General features: G+C 33.4%; 1 protein-coding gene and 1 non-coding gene across 51 annotated transcripts in view; both read right to left on the reverse strand.

Annotated features, from left to right (window-relative positions):
- Positions 1-22,332, reverse strand: part of ADGRL3 (adhesion G protein-coupled receptor L3) — an 850,050-nt gene that overhangs the window by 670,627 nt on the left and 157,091 nt on the right. The window lies entirely within an intron of this gene.
- LOC118152650 (U1 spliceosomal RNA) lies at positions 7,470-7,632 on the reverse strand. Its single transcript, XR_004741380.1, has one exon. It is a non-coding gene; the product is annotated as a U1 spliceosomal RNA (small nuclear RNA).

The raw sequence follows: 22,332 nt of genomic DNA on the forward strand, positions 1-22,332 counted from the left end.
AAAAGTACACTATTACATGTGTCTTTGAATTTGTTTGTATAGCTACCTTTACAGGTTCCTTTTCTTTTTATAGGTAAGGACAGAGAATCTTCCATTTACAGTTTGGCTATTCAACATGTCATTGCCTCTCTCAATTACAGCCACTTATGGCACTTGAGAGTCAGCAGACAGCTCCGACCAAGGACAAGCTTACACAGAGCCACTTGGCCTGCTAATGCGAAGGCAGCCAAATGTGAGGGGAAAATGCCAGGAAGAAAAGGGGAGCAGGAGGGTGAAGAAAATAGAAAAGAAAATTGCAAGAAGGGCAGGAAAAAGTGTTATGTCAAATGATACTGTTCTTTCAGGAAAAAGTAGTAAGATTAAATTTGTTTTATAATTAATATATTTGATCCAAAGGGACCTTTTAAAAGGAGCTACTAGAAATATTTTTTAAGAAATGTGATTAGGAGCAAAGCACTCAGGGAAGACAAAAAACTGTGGTTTATTTTGGATAAAAAGGTATACATGCAAATATATGTTCATAGTTTCATTACTTTATAGTTCCATATGGTTCAAAAGTGGCCTAAAAAGCAATGCATCAGAAATCACTGCAATTCACTCTAGGTATTGAGAATTAGATAGAAATACTTTGAGTTTGAATACTAGATTGCTTTAATTAAAAGTTAAAAGTTAAATTAATATTTGCTTTAAATCAAACCTTGTGAAGCAATCACATATATAAGATCTCCAAAATGGAAAAAAAAATTCCATTCATTAATTATAATAAATAAAACTGGAATACCTGATAAATATGAATATTCATGGTAAGTTTTCTAATCTTGAAATAGCAAGGTTAAAAAGTAGAGAAACTTCATTGATTCATCAAATATTTACTTAATGCCAGGCACTGCTCTAAGTCCTCTGAATTCAGGAATGAACTTAATAGATGAAAATAGCACTCACAGAGCTAACTTCTGCATTAGAGTTGTGGAGCAGTAAGTGAGAGAAAGAGATAGATACACACAACACACACACAGACAGAGAGAGAAAATGTGAGTCTGTGTCTATACATATACATACATACATTTTACATATTTATAAAATATATCATTACATTATTATGTGTAACAGATATATGTAAAAGTAATTTACATATTTTTCTACTTAATATGTAAAATTCTTACTTTTTTGGCAGGTAATATTCATATTTAACCTTTAAAACAATTCCCTGAGGTTGGAATAAATATTATCACATTGAGTGGCAACGCGAGAATTCAAATGCAAAAAGGCCAAATTCAGAGTCTACATCCTCAAGCTTTTCTAATAACATACTGATTATTACTGCCAATCTTTCTTACAGGGATGTCTATAATGAAAGACAGAAAGTAAATGTCCCCAAATCAATATTTTAGAAAACAATCATCTCAGAATTTCATGACACTGATTACTGTTAGAAGATACTTTTCACATTTTAGGTATTAAAATAAGATTCCAGGAATCCCAGTAAAAATTATTGTGGAATTAAGATGACAATATTTTATTTTTTTCAGTCTAAGTGAAATTAATTCCAATATTATGTGGCATAACCTACTGAACTATCCCGTCAATGTTCATGAGTCAATGAATAAGTAACATGCACAAACATGTTTTTAAAAGACGATTCCGTTGTAAGTTCATAGATGGCTTTCAGCCTAAGACGACAGTGATTTTTTTTAAACAGTCAGTGACAATTGAGATTTAAAAAACAATACAAGTTAGAGAAATTTTTATGAGGCAATATCTTTTTATCTATGAGAAGTAATCCTTAAATCATTTTTAGAATAAGACAGTTAAATGTTAAGTATTAGTACCATAATTGTATTATCTGTAAAAAGAAGTATATAGCATTCATATCCATCATTTCAAATTGTTTGGAAGATAAATACTAAAATGTGAGGCAATGATCTGAAAATAGACATAATTACCACATTTAGGACATTCCACCTCTATACCTTCAACTAGGCCTTTGAATATTATCTTTTTACTTATGATGCTCAAATCCTTTTTCAACTACCCCTTCAGGTCTCACCCGACTAGTCTATGGGTGGTTTTCAAATATCTTCTACTTTCATTTCTTACTGATAACCATCATCTTGTGGCACCTCTATAGTGCTCAGATTGTTTTTTTCATCTCTATTTCCAATATCCTAATCCACATCACTCTGTGAAATAGACAGAAAATAAATGTTCACCTTATTTTACAGATAAGAAAGCTGTAATTCACAAATATTACCACAGTTATTACATAATATTTTAAAGGCAAAAGTTCAAGACAATTTGTACTTAGTTCAACCACCTGTTACTAATCATGTTCCTCTGGTCTACACATCTCAATAGTACCTCTCTGAGCACCATTTAATCCCCTCTCAAACCTACCGTGCAAATGGTTCCCAGAACAACCTGACTTCATTTTTCTCATGTGCATTTTCTGCTCAATAATCCACAAAAGCACTGTTTTGTTTTTCAAAGAGTGTGGTTTTTAAGAATTTCTAAAGGATGAATACAATTTTTGTATTACAAACACCACTTTTTGACATCCCTCTACCCCAAATAGAATTTTCACAACAGCCAGCCTGGGTTGCTGACTGGCACCTCAGACAAGATTATTCTGAACAGAGTGGTTTGTCAGTTAATGCGATGCCCTGCACACTTGTTCAAAGTTTTAAAGACTGTGCTGAAGTCTCATCTTCCCAAAAAATTAGGCTCAACTAACTGTTTTTGCACAAACTCACCTCTAAATGTTTGGTAAACTTTAAATCAGTATTACAAACTTTCGTCTTAAATGCACCCATATTTTCTACATGTTACCCTATGGGCCCAAGAGAGAGTGCTCAATTTCATAAAGGAAAGTATTTGGGGGTGGAATTTTGAGAATGGCTAAGTGAGGAGGCTGGCAAATAGTCTCCACAAAAATCAAAGATAAAACTGGATAAAAGTGCCAAAAGCAACTGCTTCAGGACTATAGAAATAAACCAGTCATACAACAAATTAGGAAATATTTATCAAGAAAAACTACTGAGCTTTTGGTAAGAACAATGGGGGTCCTACATCATTTTGTTAGGGAATTTTCCTCTCTTTCTCTTCCACAGCTCCAAATAAACTTAATGTCAGATCATAAAACAAATCTTGGCAAATACAAAAAGATGAAAATCATATAAATTGTGTTTCCTAACCAAAACAGAATTAAATTAGAAATAAAAACAAAAACAAATTTTGGAAATCCCTAAATATATGGAAGTTTTAGCATTTCCATATATCCCAAGCATCAAAGAAGAAATCACAAAAGAAATTAGAAAATATTTTAACTAAATGGAAGCAAAGGCACACCACAACAAAATTTATGGGATGCAGTAAAGGCAGTGCTCAAAGTCAAATGTATGTCTTTAAAGGCCCACATGAGAAAAATCAGAGGATATCAAATCAATAATCAAAGCCTCTACTTTAAGCAAAGTGAAAAGAGCAGGCTAAATGCAAAGTAAGTAAAAAAGGAGGGAATAAAGGAAATAATAGAGGAATAAAGGAAAGAAGGTATAAACTTTACCAGAAGACCAATGTTAAAATGATCACTAATTATTTAAAATCCCACTAATTAATATTAAAATCCCACTAATTATTTATTTTATGCTATTAAAAAAAACCTTTACCTTCTCTATCTGGTAGTATTTTCATTTTTAACATGACAAAAAGATGAAATTACTCTTAAGCTTCCTTCTCATTGAAAAACATATAACTGATTTTTTGGTAATCATCGACAAATCTATAAAGGATATAAAAATGTACAACATACAGGAAACTCACAGATTATTATTAGGGGAAAAATGCAGAAAATTATCCTCAAACCTTATTCAATATATTACTCAACAATTTTGCTTATAGAAGGCTGAGCTTCTTACATTTTGTTTAAATAAGTACCAAAATACATTATAATTAACGCAAGGAAGGGAAGAAATATATGGTGGTGACTATCAGTTTGCCTGTCTGCATATGTAAAATAGGACAGGATAGGTAGGGGAATAGGACAGGAAAGGACAGGACAGTATAGGATACCATTCCATTTCATTCCATTCCCTACCATACCATACCATGGGATATAATAGGGAAAGCAAAGGCAAAAGAAGGGAAGGGAAGAACGCTCCCTGAGGTATCTTCTATATACCCAGCCATTGTGGTAATACCTAGGAATAGGGCAGTGTAAACAGATGCAGTTCTTGCTCTCATAGAAGATATTTTGTTTATTAACATTAAAATCAAGGATTATGTCTTTTCTTTATTTCCTTCAGTGCAGGGAAATATTCTTTCTCAAGTATCAAAAGCTACCCAAAGCTCTGAGAGCTTTCATAGCCACAATCAACTCCTTCTTTCAAGTTTAGCCGAGGACTGACTCACAGATGCTTTAACTTACTGCTGGTATCTAAGGAACTATGCAGTCATTGTCCCATGACATTAATAAAGGAGAAAATAAGACCTGTTGTGAATAACCCATCTTCAAGAAGAGTTCTAGCATTATGTTGTATATAGGAAAATAAGAAGCTTCTTATGAAGAGAGAAAAGTTGGTAAAATATACAGCAGATGTGACTGATGGAGGCTTGAACAGACATCTAGAAAAGGATTCAGTACAAAATGGAAATTCCATATGGGCAAGATGGACTAATAGCTGGGGCTAGTTGGATTCCTGCTCTCCTTTAAGCACTTCTGCATTACAAGTAGTCAACAGGCCATGTCTGTAACCCTAGGAAGACTTGGTGGGCCTCCAGGAAGGCATTTCCTCAGCAACGCCTGCTCTTTTCTTTCTCTGCTTGAGAAATAGCTTTCAAATTATCAATATGAAAAAAATAATAATTTACCCTGTGTTTTTATCCCTCAAAAATGGCTATGACTATAACTACACATGACATATGGTATTTGCATACTAATCATGATTTCCAACTTCTGTAATAATGGGAATTATCAAGCTTCTCTTGTTTATAATAAAATGTGCCTACCCTCTATAGTTTTAAATGGTAATTTTCTAGTAGAACATGCTGAAATCTACCCTGCAGTTTATAACTGAAATAATAATTGTTAAACAGTAAATACATACTCTATGACAAAACAGTTCAAAACAATTGAAAGTTTGCTTTGTAAGTAATGAAAATATAACAGTAATTTATTTTTAAGTATTTAAGAAGTTTTAGTAATAAGGGGATTATAAAGATCAATGTTCATTTGTTCAATTTCAGTAGGGATACAGTAAATTTTTAATAATAAATATTGTTCAAAACATAGAGGAGTCAAGTCAGGAATGAAAACATTTGTTCTCAGAATTCCTGTTAGAATGAGAAACTACCACTCATAAAGTAAATAGATAATTTTCAAGATACACTTGCAACTAAGTGACACTGATCACTACCACTTCTTCAAATATAAACTTTAAAACTCATATTTTTTCTAATATGAATATACAAAGAAAATATATAGTCACCTTAGTCTTTACAGTAGCTGTATTTTTGAAAGATTGCATATTAATTCACTTTGAATGTATTGGAGACATTCACTGTTCACACAAGCTCTATACATTTTGAAATGCATCGCAAAATAATCAGCTTTCAACAGATATATTATTTAAGCATTCTACAATTGGTCTATCTCCTTTTCTTTCAAACTGGCCAAACAAACAGACCAAAACCTAACCTGAAACATGCATTCTGGGAAGTGTAAGTCAGAATAACTTAGGGTGTACACTTGATGATTCATATGATAATTATCTCAAGTTATGGATGTAAAAAATCTTGTTCTGGTTTATGTTCCAAATTTGAGTAAGAAATTAAAAAAACTTCATTAAAGCAGAAATGGTCTTCTAAGAAAAATCATTTTCTTAACATATTTATTTATCTTGTCTTTACCCAGTTTTTAATTCACAAAAATGCCCTTTCCCCTCATGGTAAGTTTAGATAAATAAATTTAGAATCTAATCTTGAACTATTAAATACAGGGAAAAGCGTAAGAACCAGTTATTGTGCCAACACATGCTACCAAATACCTTATACAGACTTATGATAGAATTTTTTAAAAGAGTTATTGCATTTATGTAAACTTATGCAGTTTCTTAACGTCAGTTCCAAAAACAAATGATTTCTATCTCACATATCTATAAGGCTAAATTTTCAGGTGATTACAAATCCCAAAAAAAACCCCAATATGTCAGAATCCTTAGTGTTTTACTAAAGATGAGAACTTGGCATCTAATGAACTGTTCTTGGAGGTTTAAAATAGTTGAGATTGCCAAGCCAGACACTGAATCTCAGATGAGCTTTTTTCCAAAAATCCTCATTCCTCTGGTCATTAAAAAAATAAAAATCAATAAATGTATTCTAACTAAAGTTTTAAAAGCTTCTGAGAAGTGACCTCTGCCAAAGTGTTTTGGGAACATTCCAACTGTGCAGGGGGCAGAATGCAGGATCAAAAAGCAGAAAGAAGGAAATAAAGAAATGCTTCTGCACATGTGAAAAAAAAATCTGGCTGGGGGTCTGAAAAGGATTAACTTACATATCAAATATCAGATTTCCATTGCATTGCCATTCTGCTTTATCCTTTTTTCTTTCCCCTTCCCACATTGCCTGCAGTTCATCGCATGAAGCTTTATTTCTCACTTTGTCTAAGATTTCAAGCAGAAAATCTTCAGTACTGAGGTCTTAAAAATGGTGTGCTTTATGTTCCACAGTAATAGTCCCTTATTTGAGACTCCAACATCTGGAAATCAAACCAATGTAACTTACAAGCCTGGATCAAGAAATATGTCTGGGGAGGGGAGAATCACACTGTACTAAAATTCAACTCAACTTCATAGAGGCCCTCAATCAAGACCTACTTACTCTTTCTTTCTTATACAGAGTTGTAACAAGCAGAAATCAGAAGCAAAAGCAGAGTACTGACAGACTGTCATCCAGCAGAAATAACTACAGCTTTAAGGAAAACAGAAACAACCTAGAAAGAACTTTGGAAATAGTTTTATTATTCAAATGCAAACATCTGCAGTTTGGACACTTTAATAGGATGGATATTTCCCTCAACTTTTCAGAAAGTTTTTTCTACCTAAAGAATTCCCCCCACACCCACCCAAACAAGATTCTAGATAACTGACGTTTTACTCATACATGATTCAAGCTCATCATAATAAGGTTAGGCAATACTGGTATTACAGATTAGTAAGAGTTAGCCCCCCTGCCTTTTGAGGAAATTACTTTTAAGTATTTATATTTTAGGTCTATATATCATAGACATAAAAAAAACCAGTATATAAATCTATATTTTAAGTTCTTTAGATATTGCATGCCCATTGGGGGAAAATTAGTATCACTCTTCCAAATAATGTCCACTAAATTTTTTTTACCCTGTTGGCTTTTTGTAGGAAAAAGTTTATGCATCCACAGACCTTTTTCTTAATAAATATAATAAAAATTTCACGAAAAGTCAGGGGAAAGCACAAACACAGTCCCCCACTACCACAAATTATGCAGTCGAGTTTCCCACATTTGGGGAAATTGCAGGGGTCAGCCATCCAGAGTGCAACGGATAAGCCTGGCCCTGGGAAAACCGCCTTCGTGATCATGGTATCTCCCCTGCCAGGTAGGTATATTCCACAGACCTTTCTAAAGACAATGGATGTTGCATACAGCTAGCAATACAACTCTTTAAAAAGTAAAAGAGTCTATTAAAGTGAAACAATATTTTTCAGGATAACAAAAGTCAAACAACAGCAAACTATGGAAATGATTTATCTAAATTAAAGTATTGCTGTTATTTTTTAAATTTAATTGATGCTGAATTTAATTTCCATTGTTAGTAAATATTATCAATTTGTTTTGAAGTATGCATTCAAGAGACACAAAGGAAATACTAATAATGAAAATGTTAACATTTTAACATTTTTTACTACTTTCCTCCTTAACAATGAAAGTTAAATTCTCAAATTCATATGAGATAAATATGCAAACATAATTTTACATATACCTATAAATAAAAAACTGTTACATCTGTTTTTCCTTCAAGATGGTATTTCAAATTAAAAAACTATGCTTCATAGAAAACAGTCACACATTTATCATGTCTTACATGATTATTATATGCTTATTATAATTTTAAGAATTAACAATCAAAGATAAACTAGATATTTTTGAAAAAGCAAAAAAGAAGAGTCTTGAAAAATTTGTCTGAGATCATTTTTATACTCCCCAAATCTTTTTTCTTCTAATGCTTGGCAGCACCTTTTAAATATTTTAACATTTCAATGTGTTACTCTAACTTTTACTTCTATTAAAATGGATGACAATTTAAATTGCAGGCCAACATTTAATATACTCATATTTCAAAAGAACATTGTTTACAATCATTTCATTCAATAATCAATCTAATAAAGAAAGAGCCACAGTAAACCTAAAGCTGTGCTAGCTAACTGGGCTACAATACCGAGTTAAATATTGTTCCTACTACCAGGACATTCACAGTCAATTGTAAACTTTCATAACAGGACACAATAATCTTGGTTTGGTAATTTAATTATCAACATTAGGTATATGAATAATAAATAGTAAAAATAACAAAGCAACAGCAAAAAAACTTAAAAGGTCAACTAACTGAATGGAAGCACAGTGTAGATCATCATCCAGACAAACTGTTAACAAGCACAATGGAATACAAAGGCAAATTCACTAAAAAATATTACCTAAATATTAGATAGCAAATAAAAATTAAAAATCTGTCTCTATTCCACTGCAGTCAAAGACAGTCAAATGCAAGTTGATCCAATTAAGCCAATTTTTAGGATCCACAACTACTTAAAAGCCTGAGCTATATACTAAGTGATGAAGGCAAAATGGATTTGGTTCAAATCCGCTTTATTTGCTTAGATGCTATTTATTACAGCTATATTTTATTATACGGTAGTAAAAAATTACAATGTGACATCCTGTTATTTCCCACTGGGAAAAGTGATACAGATGCACTATTAAACCTCAGCACAGGCATTGGGACACCAGGCTACATTCCACTTGTGCCTTTATAATGTGTCAATAGACATTGATGTTTATGCAGCTGATGGTAAAGCCAGCCAAATTACTGCCACTTAAATGTTCCATAAAATCATGGCTTTATCGAAGTCTAGAACCTTTTCAGCATCTCGAGTGACTATATACATATTGGAAAGAGAATGCTTATTTTACAATAAAGCAAGTAATGACCACTATTTCTTTTTTAAAAAAATATTTAAATGCCTTAAATTTTCCCTAAAACTAATATACTATTTTCAAGGAAAGGAACTAGCATATCACAGAATAACTAAACATTTATCTTTGCCCAACCAAATTTTAGGTAGGTTGTATACCCTAGTGCTGACCAGCCATAAAAAATAATTTGTTGAGAAATTATGCTTCACAAGAGAATTAAGACTATAGCTTTTCTAAACCCCACATCTTTCCTTCTTTCACCGTTATTCTCACCAATTTTTATTCATCATGTGTTGAAAATGTTGCAGGTATTATACAGAATTCTAACTATACAAATAGAAATTCTCATTTATTTCTGTTATTTCAAAGAGACAAAGAGAGAGATGATAAGAAAATTTAGTTTTTCTGTTAATAGTTGACAATTCTAAAGATACTAACTGGTGTTCTACAGTGCTATATGCTTTTGGCAGGAAAATATTCAGAGATTCACCTGCAGAGATTCAGGTGATCTAAAATTTGCTTTTCCTCTTGAAGCCGAAGCATTTTTATCCTGGCTGCCATGGGGCATCCCCCACAAGGCCTCAGCAGATCCTGAAGCTGAGAATTCCTACTATCCAACAGCACTGCTTCAGACTATATCTAGACCTCCTGTAAAGGCAGAGTAAGTGAGGCACCAAGGCAGATACATTTCCCTTGCCTCCAATATATGAATGACTAATTATTTTTGAGGTAGTTTAGAACAACTGCTCTTGAACATCAAGAGCCTCTGTTAGCTCAAGGTGTCTATGCCTTTTGCACTTGCCAAGATACTGGTTCCCTTAACAGCCTCAGTAGAGCAAAAGAAAACAATAATGTATGTTTTAGAGCAATCAGTTGAACATCTGAATTATAGCTTGTATTCAATCTTTTTATAAATTTTTGTGATCTTCAGGTCAAATAAGCTCAATAACAACAATTTCATTTTTTAAGATCTTCCTATTCAGACAACCAACTTTGGCTAAAGGGATGTCTAGGCAGCATGTATCTGCATTATAGTTGTAAGGCCATAACCATTTTTTATGGATTGAGTGTAATGATATTAGCCTACTTTACTTGTCTTCCACTCCCTTCATGAGAGAAACAATTTTTTTTTCTGTTTTTTAGAGACTATCCTACTATTCAGTGATCCCTCTAGAAGTTCAACCTAAGGCTAAGTAAGGTTTGTCATAATTGTTACAACTTTTAAGAACATGAGCACAGAATTATTATTTATCACACTTATTAAATTTTCATAACACAGCCATCCAAAAGTTGACATTGATTGACATTAACGTTCAAGTATTATGAAGAGAAAAGATCACCACAAATGACATTACAATAACCATTAATATTATTACTGAATTTTGGTGATGATTATTATTTCTCAAATGCTCTGTCTTCATCTCTAACTCCAACCTGTTTGTACATAGGGTGACTCACATTTAGAACGTCCTTCTTGAATTCTCCATCCATGTTAATGACTTCATGTATTCAGCCATCTTATATTTATTCTAAACTTACTGTGTGCTAGACAATGAGCTATTTTGTGTTCTATAAAAATAAATAACACAAGAGCCCTGCTTTTTATGATGTTTAATCCCTTGTGGAAGAAAGTTGTACAAATAAATATTTTTAAAACATAAGGGCAACATTTTGTTTAAAAAAACAACTGAAAGGTGTGAAGAAATACAGTAGAAGATTTGGTTTGTGAGCAAACCTATACTAATATTTCATGTTTTTTTTAATTATTTTTTTTTCTTTGCGATGGAGTTTCACTCTGTCACCCAGGCTGGAGTGCAGTGTCGTGATCTCAGCTCATTGCAATCTCTGCCTCCTGAGTTCAAGTGATTTCCCCTGCCTCAGCCTCCCGAGTAGCTGGAACTACAGGTGCACATCACCACAGCTGGCTAATGTTTTGTATTTTAGTAGAGATGGGGTTTCACCATGTTGGTCAGGATGGTCTTGATCTTCTGACCTTGTGATCCACCTGCCTCAGCCTCACAAAGTGCTGGGATTACAGGTCTGAGCAACTGAGCCCAGCCTATTTTAACGTTTTATTTATCATCCACTATCATAAAATGAGAGGACAGGATATATCATTTATTATTTGACCACAACCTCCAATTATTTATCATAGATTACATATATGACATATAGAATATATATGCATAATGGTAATCAACCCAAAATGTGTATGCTCTGGACACAGACTGCTTGATTACAAATTCTAACTCTCACATTAGCTGTATAAACTTACTTAAATTATTTTTGCCTAAATTTGCTCATCTGTAAAATTGAGACTATGAGGTATCTTAAAGTGTTACTGAGAAGATTAAAAAAATAATCCAAGTAAACTACCCAGAACTATCTCTAGCACATATTTGGCAAAAACCGTGTTCAGTTAGTCAGACCTTAAATGCTAACTTGTTGTTTTATATGCATGTACTTTTTGAAATCTTAACATATAGAGTAAATAACATTATCACCATTTAACAGACGATGAAACTGTAATGCAGGGAAGTTAACATTTTCTCAACATGAGAGAATTTCTAAATTGGCACATTCACAAAACAACGTATATCTGCAGTATTCAAAAAGGACAGAAACAAACATCACGCACATTAGTTTGGGCATCATATACTACATGTTTACAACTCTAGCCATTTCAAAAGATACCAGTGAATGGCATTACCAGATAAAAATATAGCAGAGTAAATGAAAGATCAAATTTGTCAAATAGTATAAAATCCTTAAAAAAACAAATACTACCAGCTCTTACTTTATTTAATTGGAGCTTTAGAAAGGAAGACAATAATGCAACTGAAACAGAAAATTCCACCCGTAGCAGTGAGGAAGACGTGTCTCGGAGTTTTCATTATATCACAATCATGAAACTAACATTAGGACAAATGCTACTCATACCAACATATTGCTTAAACAGAGAAACTGCCATCTTAGTATCACAGTCTATTCAATGTAAAGTTCTTAAAGAAACACTTTAAATTACTCAAGCTAGACAGATGAATCAATAACACTGATTTTAAACCCATGAAAAATATAGTTAAGGGATATTCATGAGACATTGGTGTCAATATGCTATACTTTGAATCAAAATATAGGAGGATGAGATTTTCATTGGTAAATGGCTACACAAATCTTTGAACACTATAAATTAGCAATAGACACAGAGATATATACAGCAGGGCAATCAGAAGGTAATATTTTTTCAAATCATATATGTTTGTATGGAAAGGTCATATATATATATATGAAACTTTATACAGTTTGAGTCTTAAACAACATGGGTTTGAACTGCATGAGTCCATTTAAAATAACTGGGATTTTCTTCTGCCTCCATCACCCCTGAAACAGCAAGAACAGCCCTATTCTTCCTCTGCCTACTAAATGTGAAGACAACAAGGCTGAAGACTTTTATGATGATCCACTTCCACTTAATAAACAGTAAATTTATTTTTTCTATCAAATGATTTTCTTAATAACATTTTCTTTTCTACAGCTTACTTTCACAATACAATATACAATACATAACATATAAAATATGTGTTAATTACTGTAAGTTATTAGTAAGGCTTCCAATCAACAATAGGCCATTAGTAGTTAAGATCTGAGGGAGGAAGAAGTTATTCTCAGATTTTCACCTACCTGGTGTGGGGTTGGTGACGGGTGGAGCAGTGGTGCTCCTAATGTCTGAGTCATTCAATGGTCAAATGTGTGTGTGCATATACATATATATAATATGTACATAATTTTCAAATATATGATCATATCAGTCTGGGTGCCATGACTCATGCCTATGATTCCAGCACTTTGGGAGGCCAAGGAAGGGGGATCACTTGAGGGAAGCAGTTCAAGACCAGCCTGGCCAACATAGTGAAACCCCAACTCTACTAAAAATACAAAAATTAGCTGAGTGTGATGACACAGGCCTGTAGTCTCAGCTACTCGAGAGGCTGAGGTAGGAGAATCACATGAACCCAGGAGTTGGAGGTTGCAGTGAGCAGAGATAATGCCACTGTACTCCAGCCTGAGTGACAGAGCAAGACTCTGTTGCAATTTATATATATGCAAATGGTTGTATCATAAAGAAAACAGGCTTCTTCAGAGAATTTCTACACTAAAGCTCATAATACATCTTCTTTGTTTCTAGTCATTTTTCTTCAATTTTATGATTGACTATACATGTTTTATACTTTATGGTTATTTATTTAAAAAACACAAAACTGTGATATTCTTTACATATTAAAAACTTTTTGCTAATATTAATTGACAAAAATATTTCATAGTCTTCACCATCACCTATTCTCTTTCTTTCAAGTCTTAATTTATTGCTTCTGGAGTATTTGTCCTAAATACAGATAATTCACAACAAAAATAGCCGCCTTTATTGCATGCTACATAGCACTCTTCACCCTTTGCATACAGTGACTCATCTAATCTTCACAACATTATGAAAGTGGATGTTATTACTGCCCTGATTTCAGATGTAGCTGTGGAGGCCTATGAACTAATTTGTAATTGACAAGTCCTGAACTAGAAATCAAACCTATCCAACCCCAAAGACTATACCCTGAAAAGTACCTCATTTTACTCTTTACTTCCTTTGACTAGTATGTTATTTGTACTTTAACACTCAACTTAAAAGCAGATATTTCAATGATGCTTTTTACAATCATGCAATCTGAGTCAAATCAAAGCTTCCTTTTCATGATATTGTTATTCTTCTTTGACGGCTTACACTTAATGCATATTGACACTGTTTTCTACACAGAAATCATCTCACAGATGATATAATTATTATTACACCGACTTTATAAAATGTAAGAAATGAGAGCTACAGACATTTAGAAAGTCACAGGAAATCAAAGGACTGTTAAAGGATTCAAGTCCATGCAGCTGATAGCATGCTCATCACACAGCATTCCAGCACCTGTCAGAAAGAACAAAATGGGGTGAGGAGCACAGGGTGTGGAGTGAACCATACGTGCTCCTAACTACATCTCCATACTTATTAGATTAATAGAGTTTTGTGGGTTGCATTACCTCCTAGCCTCAGTTTCTTCACTGGCAATACACACATAAAAGTAGTATCTACCTCGCAGTATTGTTTTGAAGAGTGAGACGATACAGACACACACTTACTTAAATAATGTGATACATAAATTTCAGTTGCTATTATTATTGCTGTTGTTTATATGACATTGTTATCCTTTAGAGGAAGGCTATTTGAAAGTACACCATACACACAAAAAATGTTATATGTGGTATATGACAAATACACGCTCAATAAATGTCTAATGGATTTTAGCCCTACTTGTTATTGTCAAAATTTCATTGAAAAATGTTGCATTCAACAGCTCTGTATAAGCATCTAAAATCCAAATCCCTCTTAGTTTATTAACTCATTCTAGGAAAGAGGTTTTGTTTTATTTTTAAACTATCATGAAATATTAAAAAAAAAGATTTTATTAAATAACGTATCTTAGGTTTAACAACTATCACTTGCAGGAAACTTTAAAAATCTGAGCCAAAGACCACTGAGTAATTTCCTTTATTCTCTTTTTGGTAGCTATAGAAACGATTTGACCAGTGTCATCTGACATACACTTAAAGATTGACATTTCTTGACTTTTCTTAAGACTGTATAATCTCAACATCTTTAGATATTTTTTATATATCATCTTTTCTAATGATTTTGTTCACTTTTAGAACCCCTACCTCTAAAAAATAGCTCCTTTTACATTAGTTTGGCTTTAATAGTCAAAGTTATCTCAGAAATATTTAAGATCCTTAAGATCACAGCATGAAATTGTCTAGCTCCTCTGTCCAAATCAAGCATAGATTATTCTCTTCTGAGATCTCCCTCAGAAATCTCTGCTGTGCCCTAATTCTCATATATTTTATTGAAAAAGAGAAAGAAATGCCCTCACTCTGATGTCTCTCTCCACTAACAAGAGTGTAGCAATAGGTAATTTAGAAAACATTTTCTTCCACAGAAATGCAATTGAGATGAAACATCAGCTGAAAAATTAATACTACGGATAAAGACTAATCAGTACTGTATATACCACTATATATGATAATAAAATCAATAACATCATCATAATATTGTTTCCTATGAGCTGAATATGTACTATGTGATTTAAAATTCATTCATTCAATGAATATTTAATTAATTCAACAAATGTATTGAGCCGTTTCTATGTGCTAGGCATTTTTATAGGTACTGGGAATAAAGCAACTAACAAAACAAATATCCCCAACTTTGTGGAGTTTACAGCAATAACAAAACATGACAAAAAAGTAAAATACAAGGTACAATTCAGTGTGCAGTGATAAAGGTGCAGTTTGTCATACTATGTACAATTTTACATAGTATGATTAAAGATGCTTTCATTGAGAAGGTAAAATTTGAGTAAAAACCTGAATGTAACTGGTGTCAAGCTATGTAGAAACCGATAAAAGGAGCCGTTCAGAGAATTTCTGGCAGAAGAAACAAGTGCAAAGGCCCTCAGGCTGGAGCTAAAAGGGATTTAAATAGCAACAAGGAGGCTAATGGGCAGCTGCAGAGTGAGGGAGGAAAAGAAAGGTAGGAGGGATCCGACAGCTAACAAGGTGCTAAATCCTAATTCTGGTAGAAGTACGTGGGCTATTATTCATACTCTAGCTTTTATTTCATGAGCAGAAACCCACTATAAGATTCTGAGCAGAGAAGTAACATGATACAAGTTACATTTTAAAGTGATCATCTGGCTTCTGTGTTGAAAACAGATTATAGGCAGCCAGGCCAACTGGTTAGATAGATTCACAATAATCCAGGTGAATAATAAGGTTGGTTTGGTTGCAGAGCATTAGCAGCATAAGCAGTGAGTAGTAGTTGAATTTCTCAATGTTTGTAAGGCAGAAGGTAGAGCATTTGCTTATGGATGGTATATATGATATATGAGAGGGAGAAGTCAATGTTTTTGACTTTTTCAAATGAAACAAAGGAGTTGTCATTTTTGAGACTGTCAAAGCTCAAAAATAAAATAAATAAAAACATTTTAGGGGTATGGGTGGAGAGTAGAAGTTCAGCTTTGGACATACTAGTTGGACATGCCTATCAAAAATCCTAATGAAGATGTTTGAGAAAGTAGCTATATACATGAGTCTAGAGTATATTAGTTAGACGTGCCTACTAAAAATCCTATCAAAATTATGCCTATCAAAAATCCTAGAGAAGATGTTTGAGAAAGCAGCTATATACATGAGTCTAGAGTGGAACATTTGGGCTAGAGATAAACATTTGGAAATAATGAGCATTTAAATCATATACAATGCTAAAGTAGATGCCCAGGAAGTAAATGTAGACAGAAAACAGAAGAGAATCCCAGACTGAGCTTTGGGAATCTCCAAAATCTGTAGATTAGAGAGGATTATTAAGAAATCACTGAAGAAAACTAAGGGATATGCCAGAAAAAAACAAGGAAAGTGCGATGACCCAGAAGACAGTTGAAAACAGATTTTCAAGAAGACATCCATAGTCTGCTTTCATGAGCAGAAACCCACTATAAGATTCTGAGCAGAGGAATAACATGATACAACTTATACTTAAAAGTGATCAGTTTCTGTGTTCAGAACAGATTATAGGTGACCAGTAGTTTATATTAAGAAATAAAGTAAAATGGGAATGAATTAAACTGAATTTGACAACACGAATATTAAAAAAAAAAAAAAAAAAAAAGCAGCTTTGGTAAAATGGTTAAGAACCAAGCCTGATGGGAATGTGTTTAGAAGTTGAAGAAAGGAGAAATATTTAATCAGCACCTTTCACCCTCCCAACTACTTGTAATTCCCTAAAAAAATATGGAAGCTAAATAAATTGTTCATAATTAATCATTCTACTTCTAAGGTCTGTACCTTGACCACCGACTGTACTGTTTCTTAAACCTTAAAGTTTCCTTCATATAAGTAGGTGTCTGCTTGTGATTTATTTTAGATACTTTTTTTCATAGAAATGTTCCATTTTAAATATAGTAAACATTATTTTCTCAGATGCTTAGTGTTTTTCTTTTTCCAAACAGATCAAAGTGTTTATTGGTTGCAGATAACTTGTATGTGTGTCAAAAAAGATTTTACATCTGTATATTTTCACAGAGGCCAAATTTAATCAATTACTAATATGAAATTGCTAAAAAAAAAGTGGCTCCTGATGCATAAATCAAACCACAGTCAATATAAAAAAATGTAACATACTCTTTAAAATCCTTATAATACAGTGTAAACTAAAGAAGGCAGGAAACCAAGGTAGAAATATTATTAATAACTATGTATTTAAAAATACCTGTAAAAACAGGTAAGCTAATATACATTAAATATTTTAGAATTTAATGCACTTGAAAGTACAAATTTCTTACTTTCCTCTTTGTTGTATTTATTCCTTAAGAGACATACATTAATATGACTATAAAAAATACCAATATGCCTTCACAAAACTGGAAAAAACCACCTTGAACTTCATATGAAACCAAGAGAGCCAACATAGCCAAGTCAATTCTAAGCAAAAACAACACAGCAGGAGGCATCACACTACCAGACTTCAAACTATACTACAAGGCTACAGTAATCAAAAGAGCATGGTACTGGTACCAAAACAGAGATATAGACCAATGGAACAGAACAGAGGCATCAGAGGCAACACAACATATCTACAACCATACAGTCTTGGATAAACCTGACAAAAACAAGCAATGGGGAAAGGATTCCCTGTTTAATAAATGGTGGTGGGAAAACTGGCTAGCCATGTGCAGAAAGCAGAAACTGGATCCCTTCCTGACACCTTACACTAAAATTAACTCCAGATGGATTAAAGACTTAAACATAAGACCTGACACCATAAAGACCCTAGAAGAAAATCTAGGCAAAACCATTCAGGACATAAGAGTAGGCAAGGACTTCATGACCAAAACACCAAAAGCATTGGTAACAAAAGCCAAAATAGACAAATGGAACCTAATGAAACTCCACAGCTTCTGCACAGCAAAAGAAACAGTCACTGAAGTGAATCGGCAACCAACAGAATGGGGAAAAAAAATTTTGCAGTTTGCCCATCTGACAAAGGGCTGATATCCAGAATTTACAAAGAATTCAAACAGATTTACAAGAAAAAAACAAACAAACCCATTCAAAAATGGGCAAAGGATATGAAAAGACACTCTACAAAAGAAGACATACATGAGGCCAACAAACATGAAAAAATGCTCGTCATCACTGGTCATCAGAGAAATGCAAATCAAAACTACATTGAGATACCATCTCACACCTGTTAGAATGGCGATCATTAAAAAATCTGGAGACAACAGATGCTGGAGAGGATGTGGAGAAATAGGAACACTTTTACACTGCTAGTGGGAGTGTAAATTAGTTCAACCATTGTGGAAGACAGTGTGGCGATTCCTGAAGGACCTAGAAATAGAAATTCCATTTGACCCAGCAATCCCATTACTGGGTATATATCCAAAGGACTATAAATCGTTCCACTATAAGGACACATGCACACGAATGTTCATTGCAGCACTGTTTACAATAGCAAAGACCTGGAACCAACCCAAATGCCCATCGATGATAGACTGGACTGGAAAAATGTGGCACATATACACCATGGAATATTATGCAGCTATCAAAAATGATGAGTTTGTGTCGTTTGTAGGGAAATGGATGAATCTGGAGAACATCATTCTCAGCAAACTGAGACAAGAGCAGAAAATGATATACCGCATATTCTCACTCATAGGTGGGTGATGAACAATGAGAACACATGGACACAGGGAGGGAAGCACTACACACTGGGGTCTATTGGGGGGAATAGGGAGGACAGTGTGGGAGAAGCTGGGAAGGGATAGCATTGGGAGAAATGCCATATGTGGGTGAAGGGGAGGAAGACAGAAAATCACACTGCCACGTGTGTACCTGTGCAACTATCATGCATGTTCTGCACATGTACCCCAAAACCTAAAAGGCAATTAAAAAAATACCAACATGCTCTACTCTTATCCTACAATATAACTCAAAAAATTATACTACATTATTTAGTTATAATTATACTGAAATTCAACCCTTCAGAAAATAGTTTTCTTATTCTGAAATACTATGTTAATTAACATCATATATTAATCAAAACATATATTAATCAACAAGAATTAATTTAGTACATTCATACTGTAAAATCAGAAAATGTAATTATTTGATAAAAGTAAGGCTATGGTTCATTACTTTTCCCAGACTGACATTAAAAAATAAACGTTAAAATCCTTAATGTTAATGAAATGAATATGTGGGGACAGAATTTAAAACTAATGACACTTTAATTGACTTGAGTTATTTCGCACATACAATTTGACCAACATTTTATTGAAAAAAAAATATATAAAGTACTGTATTTTGTCAATAAATTGTATCAGCAAGTTGGCAAACACCAATGAGTACACTGAGAAAACAGCCTGAAAGTGTTCAGGGAGAAAAAATTGCCTGATGTTTTGACTAGTTGTGTCAAATACAAAGAAACAAAACTTTTAAGGCCAGGACTTGCAGTCATGGTTACTTTTGTGGGGTTTCTTACACTTAACCTTTGTCCTCGCTATGATAAATGATCAAATGTATTTCCAAGCCATTTTGTTTGTGACAAGTAACTGCATCGAAAATTTTAATGTTTCTTCTTAATTTAAATCAAACCAAGCAAATAAAATTGAGAAGTAAACACTGAAGAAGCTACTTAATGCAATGACCTTGTCAAATATTCCATAGAATGCATGCATTTGCTTCACTGCAGTATTATTACAGAGTTCTCACAAATATTACAAAATGCTTACAAATATGAAATTAAAACTACAATTATTATTATGGAAATGAAAAAAGCTGTTGTATATGATCATTAGTTAGATGACTAATTTTTTTCTCTTTGAGGAGAAATCAATTTTTGTCTTAATATGTTGAATCATTTTTATTGAATTAACAAAACAGTGTTCCATTTCACTAATGATGTACCCCTAGACAGTGCATTTGATGTAGCCTTAAGTATTTTGTAGAAAAGAATAAATCAAATCCTGCATAACAGATTTCTTAAGGCTTAAATGTACTATTTTTCCAAAATCATTTTTACATTAAAATCTATAACCTTAACTAGACACCAATGAGAATAATATTAGATGTGTAATCTGAGTAAGTAGTGGCAACAGTTTTTATGTTCTTCTTAAAGTTTTAGGTAAGAAAGAAAAGAGGTGAATAAAAATGAATTTATCACAAATGAAAGAAACAAAGGTGTAGTCAAATTTGTAGCATTTCCACCAGTCCTAAATATTGCATTCTATGTATAAGTGTTAAATGTCAGTTTTCCTACAGAAACAGCATCCCTACCATATATGGCTATGGATCAAATAACTTATAAACTATTAAATTATTACTAAAATTTAAATTAATAATTGGAATCATATTAACACATTAAGAGCTTCAGGATTACCCTTTAAAAATATGAATATTGTCTGTGAAGCCAAAAGTCTTCCCTTAAAATATAAACTTTATTCTTCAACTATTTATTAAGCATTTATTGAAAAACTGCCATTTCTTTTCTACTGTGCTAGATCTGTAACTCCAATAGGAAGATTTGCATAGCTGTGCCAAGAGGTAAAATGTTCAACAACTAAGCACTATCTACATATTTTACGGAGAGAGTGGGTCAATGTTTTTTTAACTGCCAAGGTGTATTATTTAAATAGACTTGGATCTAAAGGGCTCTGTCACATGTCTGCTACAGATTAGAAATACCCAATTTAATTTTCAAATGGCTACATTTAGAAAGATAGGTAAGCCGATTGCAACAGCAAATCAAAAAACTTATTCATCACGATCAAGTAGGATTCATCCCGGGGATGCAAGGCTGGTTCAACATATGCAAGTCTATAAACGTAATTCACCACATAAACAGAACCAAAAACAAAAACCACATGATTATCTCAATTGATGCAGAGAAGGCATTTGACAAAATACAACAGCCCTTTATGCTAAAAACCCTCAATAAACTCGGTATCGATGGAATGTATCTCAAAGTAATAAAAACTATTTATGACAAACCAACAGACAATATCATACTGAATGGGCAAAAAATGGAAGCATTCCCTTTGAAATCCGGCACTAGACAAGGATGCCCTCTGTCACCACTCCTATTCAATATAGTACTGGAAGTTCTAGCCAGAGCAATCAGGCAAGAAAAAGAAATAAAGGGTATTCAAATAGGAAAGGTGGAAGCCAAATTGTCTCTATTTGCAGACGACATGATAGTATACCTAGAAGACCCCATCGCCTCAGCCCAAAAACTCCTGAAACTGATAAGCAACTTCAGCAAAGTCTCAGGATATAAAACCAATGTGCAAAAATCACAAGCATTCCTCTACACCAATAACAGACTTAAAGAAAGCCAAATTAAGAACAAACTGCCATTCACAATTGCTACAAAAAGAATAAAATACCTTGGAATACAACTCACAAGGAACGTAAGAGACCTCTTCAAGGAGAACTACAAGCCACTGCTCAACGAAATCAGAGAGGACACAAACAGATGGAGAAACATTCCATGTTCATGGTTAGGAAGAATTAATATCGTGAAAATGGCTATACTGCCCAAAGTAATTTACAGAATCAATGCTATCCCCATCAAGCTACCATTGATTTTCTTCACAGAACTGGAAAAAACCACCATGAACTTCATATGGAACCAAAAGAGAGCCCGCATAGCCAAATCAATTCTAAGCAAAAAGAACACAGCGGGGGGCATCACACTACCGGATTTCAAACTATACTACAAGGCTACAGTAATCAAAACAGCATGGTACTGGTACCAAAACAGAGATATAGACCAATGGAACAAAACAGAGGCACCGGAGGAAACACAACATATCTACAACTATACAATCTTTGATAAACCGGACAAAAACAAGCAATGGGGAAAGGATTCCCTATTTAACTAATGGTGTTGGGAAAACTGGCTAGCCATGTGCAGAAAGCAGAAACTGGACCCCTTCCTGACACCTTACACTAAAATTAACT

The sequence above is a fragment of the Callithrix jacchus genome, chromosome 3 (genome assembly GCF_049354715.1).
Source record: "Callithrix jacchus isolate 240 chromosome 3, calJac240_pri, whole genome shotgun sequence".
NCBI classification, from domain to species: domain Eukaryota; kingdom Metazoa; phylum Chordata; class Mammalia; order Primates; family Cebidae; genus Callithrix; species Callithrix jacchus.